This window comes from Capsicum annuum, chromosome 1, assembly GCF_002878395.1.
Source record: "Capsicum annuum cultivar UCD-10X-F1 chromosome 1, UCD10Xv1.1, whole genome shotgun sequence".
In the NCBI taxonomy this organism is placed as follows: domain Eukaryota; kingdom Viridiplantae; phylum Streptophyta; class Magnoliopsida; order Solanales; family Solanaceae; genus Capsicum; species Capsicum annuum.
The window spans coordinates 107091600-107099855 of NC_061111.1; positions in this window are offsets into that span (position 1 = coordinate 107091600).

An 8256-nucleotide genomic window follows, 5' to 3' on the forward strand; every position below is an offset into this window, starting at 1 on the left:
ATGAAGCATTGTCCTTCCAGTGATGACGAGAAGAAAGATATAAATAAAGTTCCTTATGCTCAATTATTGGTAGTTTGATGTATGCAATGGTTTGTAAAAGACCGGATATTGCTCATGCTATTGGTGTTGTTAGCCGTTTTCTTTCTACTCTGGGAAGAGAACATTGGAATATTGTGAAATGGATTATGAGATATAGTTGTGACACTTCTAGTCAGATTTTGTGTTTTGGTATGGGAAAGCCTATTCTTTGTGGTTATACTGATTCATATATGGCTGGTGATGTTGATACTCGCAAGTCTACTTCAGGATATTTGGTTACTTTTGCAGAGGGAGCTGTGTCTTGGCAATCTAGGTTGTAAATATGTGTTGCTCTATCTACTACAAAAGCTGAGCTTATTGCTGCCACTGAAGCTTGTAAAGAATTTCTTTGAATGAAGAGATTCGTATGGGAACTTGGTGGTTCTCAAGAGAGGTATGTGCTTTATTGTGACAGTCAAAGTGCTATACATCTTGTCAAGAATTCTATATTTCATGGTCGGTCTAAACACATTGATGTGAGATACCATTGGATTCGGGATGTGTTGCATTCTAAGTTACTTGAACTTGAGAAGATTCATACAGATGATAATGGTTCCGACATGATGACTAAAGATTTTCTAAGAGAAAAGTTTGAAGATTGTTGCATAATCACCGGGATGGTAGTCTCCTCCACATAGTTGGGAGAGGGAGAATTGTTGAGATATGGGTCTTTGTCCCTTCCTACATGGATAAATAAAGCTAGATTTAGACCAACCCACTTTTACCCATAGGCCCATTACTATGGGGAATATATATAGATCTTTTTTAGGTCTTATTCACCATCACAAAAGAAAATTTTCAGCAGCCAAAGAGATAAAAACAAAGCTGATTTTTGCCCAAAATTTTCGGCCTTACCTGTCAACTTCAAATTGCGATTCCTACTACGTTTAATGTCCAATTGAGCTGATTTTCGCACAGCTTGTTCCTCTCATCTCAATCTTTATTTAGGAACTGACGGAGGTAGATTTGGTAGCATGTAATTCCTATTCTTTATTCCTGAACAGTAGCTGCGATTTGGCGTTTTCACTCATTTATTTCCCTGGTGTTTGGTGCTGTGGTTTATGTGTTGTTGCTCATTATTTGGTACTTTTTTGGTGGATATTTTGGAGAACATATTGTAACTCTTGGTGATTATGGTGGAGGTTTTGGTCTCGTGTTTTTTTACTCATCACACCAAAGAGTTTTTCACGTAAATTTGGTGTCTCTTGTTCTTAGTTTTATTCTTGTCTTGCCGTATTTGTATGATTGATTTATTTGATTCCATATTACTTTATTTTTCTTGGGTTTTCTTGTCTTCTATTAGTTCAAATTGAAAGACAAAGATTAGATTTGGGTATTCTTCCGCTGCTACCCTATTAGGCATTTTGATTGTTCCTTTGTCTTTTCCAACAAAGAGGAGATTGAACTTGATGATGACTATTTCAAGAAGGGGAATAAAATTTATTTTATCAGAAATTCAGGCCAAGGGGGAGAATTGTTGGTGTTTGTCTTGACTTTCTTATCATAATTAGGTTTTCCTTTAAGTACCATAATTGGTTCTCATTTAAGGAAAAGGAAAACATATTCTCCATATTTGGATAATCCTTATTTTTGTAGGAAAAGGTTATAGACTCTATAAATAGAAGATCCTTTTTTTTAGTTTTGTAGAATCCACAATGTTGTCCTAGGGGTTTGAGAGTTTCGTTTGGGGGAGACTTTGTGAGACACAAGTTTGTAGTATCACTTGTGTGAACCTGTTTTTATTTTAAGTGAATTGTGAGAAGTTGTCTCTCTTAATAGTTTGTACTCTCTTATATAGTGAATTTCTCATTTCCTATTGTGTTTGTAGGTCGATTGATCGAACCACATTAAATTATTGTATCTCTTTTGGTGTATTTCTCATTTATCTTTTTATGTGGCATCTTTTGAGGTTTGCTTTGTCAGCTTTTGTACGACACCTAGTTATTTGATCCTAACAAATGGTATCAAAGTGAGGTTAAATTAGGTGTTCATCTTTTGTGGGTTGAGTTCTAGTCATAACCTATTTAACGATAATGAAGATTTTGGTTTGAGAAATTTTATTAGAGTGTTACTCTGTGTAGAGGCAAAATTTAATGGCGGAGATTTTGGAGATGGAGATTGAACTTGATGAAGACTATGTGAAAAAGGTGAAACAAATTTATTTTGTTAGAAATTCAGGCCAAGAGGGCGAATTGTTGGGATTTGTCCTGACTTTCTTACCATAATTGAGTTTTACTTTAAGTACCATAATTGGGTTTTCTTTTAGGAAAAGGAAAACATATGTTTCATATTTGGCTAATCTTTATTCTTATAGAAAAAGGTTATAGACTCTCTATATAGAGGCTCTCTTTTAATTTTATAGCATCCATAATGTAATCCCAGGGATTTGAGAGTTTTATTTGGGGGGAGATTTTATGAGATACAAGTCTTGTGCTATTACTCATGTGAACCTCTTTTTATCATGAGTGAGTTTTGTGAGGTTGTCTCTCTTGACAGTTTGTACTTTCTTTTAAATAGTGGATTGCTCATCTCCTTTTGTGGATGTAGGTTGATTGATTGAACCACATTACATTGTTGTGTCTTTTTGGTGTATTTCTTGTTTATCTTCTTATGTGGTATCTTACTGGGTTTGTTTTTCTAGTTTCTACATAACACCTGATTAATTTGGTCCTAACAAAGTGGTATCAATGCATTAGTTGTTGTTATTTGTTAATTTGAATGATAGAGGCAAATATGAGGAAAATGATGTGTTTGAATAGCAGTAATTATCATACTTAGGAAGGCAGGATGAAAGATCTTCTCTTTGTCAAGAAAATGTATTTACCGGTGTGTGTGTTTACTAGACCTCAATTTATGATAGATAAGGATTAGCAATTTGACCACCTATTGGTTTGTGACTATATCAGACAATCAGTTGAAGATACTGTTAGAAATCATATTGTCAATGAGACACATGCGAGAAGTTTGTGGGACAAGATTGAGACATTTTATACTTTGAAAATGGGCAATAACAAGTTGTTCCTGCTTAAGAAATTGATGAATATTAGGTATAAAAAGGGTAGTCCAATTTGTGACCATATAATATATTTTTAGGGTGTCCTTGGCCAGCTGTTTGGAATATTGCTACAAGCATAAGAGAGATATGAGATGACAAAAGAAAAAAGGCGGCAATGAATTATATTGCAATTGTTTCTTATGATGATCTTCTTGTTGCTTGTGGTGAGAATGCCATTAATCTTGTTTGTAATGAGTCTAGCTGGTTTGTGGATTTCGATGCTATTTCTTATGTTATTCCAAAGAAAGAGTCATTTTCTTCTTATAATCTAGGTAATTTTGGGATGTTGAAAATGGGAAATAATGATGAAGTTAAAGGACTTGGGATTGGCACAGTTTGTTTGAAAAGTAACAATACTTCCAAACTAGTTCTCAATAATGTCAAGCATGCTCCAGATGTTTGCCTGAATTTGATTTCTATAGGGAACCTTAATGATGAGGGTTATGTTAACACCTTGGTATTGGTCAGTGGAATCTTACTAGAGTTTTGATGATTTTGGCTCGAGGTGACAAGTTGTCTAACTTGTACGTATTTTAGGGATATACTTTTAGAGGTTCAGTAAACTTGGTGGAGAATGATACTTCATCAAAGTTATGGCATTGAAGGTTGATATGTATGAGTGAGAAGGGTATTGATAGTTTTACTAAGAAAAAATTGCTTTCTGGAGTGAAACAAGTAAAGTTGAAGAAATGTGTTCATCGCTTAGCCGATAAATAGAAAAGAGTTTCTTTTCAGAGCCATCCGCCTTCAAGAAAGCTTGATTTAGTAGATTTGGTACATTATGATTTGTATGATCCTTTTAAAGTAAGGTCTTATGGTGTTGCACTTTACTTTGTGACTTTTATTGATGATCATTCTCGCAAACTCTGGGTATTTCCTTTGAAGTCCAAGGATCAAGTACTTGATGTTTTCAAGGGTTTTCAGTCGATAGTTGAGAGACAGATAAGGAAGAAATTGAAATACATCCGCTTAAATTATGGTGGTGAGTATTTTTGTCCTTTTGATAAATATTATAGAGAACAGGGTATTCGGCATAAAAAAAACTCCTCCAAATACTCCTCAGTTGAATGGTTTAGCAGAGAGGATGAACAAAACTCTAGTTTAGAGGGTTAGATGTATGCTTTTAGATGCTAAGCTGGCAGATTTCTTTTGGGAAGAAGCACTTAATACTGCTGCTTATGTTATCAATTTATCTCTTACTGTTTCCTTAGATAGTGATGTCCCTGATAGAGTTTGGTCTGGCAAGAATGTTTCTTACGATCATCTTAGAGTCTTTGGTTGTAAAGATTTTGTGCATGTTCCTAAGGATGAAAGGTCAAAGTTAGATGTTAAAACAATATAGTGTATCTTCATTGGTTATGGTCAAGATGAATTTGGCTATCATTTTTATGATCTAGTTGAGACGAAAATTGTTAGAAGCTGCAATGTTGTGTTCTTTGAAGACCAAACAATTGAAGGTTTTGACATAGCTGAGAAAGTTGATTCTCAGAGTAGTGATAGTCTAGTTAATATTGATCTAGTTCTTTTGACTACTGCTCCTAAATAAAATCTTCACAATGATGAAAATCAAGTTGATAATGAAGATAATGATCATATTCAGAATGACCAACAACATGATGTTGATGCTTCAATACAAGTTGATATGATTAATTAGCAACCAGTTGTTGATGCTCAAGAGAGTTCTCTCCGAAGATATACTAGAGAGAGAATACCTTCATATCATTATTCTTCTAGTGAGTGTGTACTCTTGACTGATAGGGGAGAACCTGAGAGTCTTGATGAGGCCATGGAAAGTGAAGAAAAAGAAAAATAGTTTGATGCTATGGAAGATGAGATTAAATCTTTGCATGATAATCATACCTTTGATTTGGTTAAGCTGCCTAAAGACAGAAAAGCTTTGAAAAATAGGTGGGTTTTTTATGTGAAACATGAAGATGGTAACCCAGTTCCATCGTACAAGGCTATATTGGTTGTGAAGGGATTTAACTAGAAAAGGGGAGTTGATTTTGATGAGATATTCTCTCCAATTGTGAAGATGTCAGCCATTCGTGTGGTGCTTGGCTTAAATGAGTAAATGGATAGTAAAACTGTTTTTATCTGTGGTGACTTAGATAAAGAAATTTATGTGGAGAAACCCAAAGGTTTTAAATTCAAGGAAAAAGAGAATTATGTTTGGAAATTGAAGAAGAGCTTGTATGGTTTGAAACAAGCTCCTAGGCAGTGGTACAAGAAGTTTCGTTCCTTTATGAGTCAGTAGGGCTTCAAGAAGAATACTTTAGACCATTGTGTTTTCGTGCAAAAATTCTCTCCTGGTGACTTTATTATTGTGTTGCTTTATGTTGATGACTTTATTATTATCATAATACTTGTAGGATTCAGAAGTTGAAGCAAGAGTTGAGTAAGTCCTTTTCTATGAAAGACTTAGGACCAGCAAGGCAGATTCTTGTCATGTAGATAGTCCGTGAAAGAAAGGATATGAAGTTGTGGTTATCACAAGAGAAGTACATTCAAAAAGTACTTTGAAGGTTCAACCTGGATAAGGCTAAGTTTTTCAGTATACCTTTAGCTATGCACTTCAAATTGAGAATGAAGCAGTGTCATTCCAGTGATGATGAGAAGGAAGATATGAAGAAAGTTCTTTATGCTTTAGCTATTGGTAGTTTGATGTATGCAATGGTTTAGACATATCATAATGCTTTATCAACTTCATCCATCTACACTGGCGAGCATTAAACTCTCCCTGAGTCATAAGTTTCTGAAGACTAAAATGATCGGTAAAAATCTCACAACATACACCACACAAATAATGCCTCCAGATCTTGAGTACGAAAACTACCCGGCTAACTCTAAATCATGAGTGGGGTAGTTACACTCATGTACCTTAAGCTGTCTAGAAGAATAAGAAATAACATGACCCTGCTGCATTAAAACCCAATCGATACTAACACCAGAACCATTACAAAACATTGTAAATCCCTCGCCCTCAATTGGAAGAGCCAGTGCTGAGGCTAAAGTGAGATAATCCTTCAGCTTTCCAAAGCTTGACTCATATTCTTTGGATCATCGGAAGGGAACTTCTTTCTAGGTCAATCTAGTCATAGGGGTGGATAAAGTATAAAAGCTCAAAACAAAATGCCTATAATAACCAGCCAAAACAATAAAACTGTGAACCTTAGTCGGAGACGAAGGCCTATCCCAAACACGAATCGCTGAAATCTTAGCTGGGTCTACCATAATACATGTCTTAGACACCATATGTCCGAGAAAATATAATGAATCAATCCAAAACTTCCACTTGGAGAAATTGGTGAAAAGCACATGCTCTCTCAAAACCTGGGGAACAACCCTCAAATGCTGCACTTGCTCTTCACTACTTCTTGAATACACAAGGATATCATCAGTGAACACTATGACAAATGAGTCTAGATAAGTTCTGAACACGCAATTCATCAAGTCCGTAAACACGGCTGGAGCATTAGTCAGCCCAACAGACATCACCAAAAACTCATAGTGACCATAACGAGTCTTGAAAGCTGTCTTCGGGATATTCTTGGCCCGAATCCTCAACCATGATAACCGGACCTCAAATCTATCTCAAAAAATACCGTTGCTTCCTAAAGCTGGTCAAACAAATCATCAATGCGGGGCATAAGATAACGGTTCTTCACCATCACCTTATTCATCTTCCTATAATCAATATATATCTGCATTGACCCATCTTTCTTGTTTACAAACAAAATAGGGGCTCTCCACGGGGACACACTCGGTTTAATAAATCCCTTGCCAAGACGATCCTGAGGCTGAGAGTTCAGCTCTTTAAGCTCTGCAGGAGCCAGATGATAGGGTTCCATAAAAATAGGTCGAGTTTTATACTCAAGGTCAATAGCAAACTCAATCTCACGGTTAGGGGAAATACCAGGCAGATCATCAGGAAACATATCAGGAAACTCACACACAATAGGGACAAAATCAAATGGCAGACTCTCTACATGAGTATCACGTACATAAGCAAGATATGACTTACAGCCTCTCGACATAAGTCATCTAGCACAAACATAAGAAATAATCCCCGTTGGCTTGCGACTAATCACTCCCTTCCATACGACTGGGCGTATACCAGGCATGGCTAAGGTAATGGTCTTGGAAAAATAATTCATGTCCGCATGATACAGGATAACCTGTCCATGCCCAGAATCATATCAAAATCCAATGTAGTAGAATAATAAGATTAATATAATTATCAATATCACTAACTATCATAACACATGATCTGAATTCCCGATCCACTACTAAGAAATCACCTATGGGAGTAGATACACGCAATTGCATAGATAATAAATCACTAATCAACTCCAACTGTGGTGCATAATGAGAAGATATATAAGAATAAGTGGATCATGATCAAATAAAGCAAGAGCCGACTTGCGGCATATCAGAATCGCACTTGTAACTACAATAACCAAAGTCTCAGCCTCAGGCCTAGTAGATACTGCATACAACTAACCAGGCACACTACCTGGCTGGGCACCTGAATGACTACTTGCCTTGCCTGCCTGAGTACCACCTCGAGTACCCTTGTAACCACCTCTATAACTTCACGTACCACCCCTAAGTAAAGGGATAACTTCCTAAATAGGAGTAGCTCCCTGGGCTGAAACAAATATCACCCTACGACTAGGGCACTCTCTAGAGAAATGACCAAGAAATCCATAAGAAAAACATGATTCATGAGAAGAACCAAAAGTCACATAACTGGCTAATCTGGAATAACTGCCATGCCTAGCATGGCCTATAGATGAACCTCCCATAGACTTATCACCTCCCTTACTATGGCTTCCACTAGAAATAAACTGATCCCCGTTACCTGTCTGAAGGGCTACCTGAACTTGTCGACTTTGAGGCTGAAAATATGGATGCAGAGGATGTCCAACATAAGGAATACCACCTCTGAACCGAAAACTACTACGGCTCCTACCAAATCTACCCTAATACTTAGGCCTCTTATCACGACCCTCACGCTGTGTGTCCTCTATCACCCTAGTATGATCAGTAACTTCAGCAAAGGTCCTACCAATAGCAACAAAACTCTAAGAAGCTATCCTAATAGGAAGTCTCAATCCTCT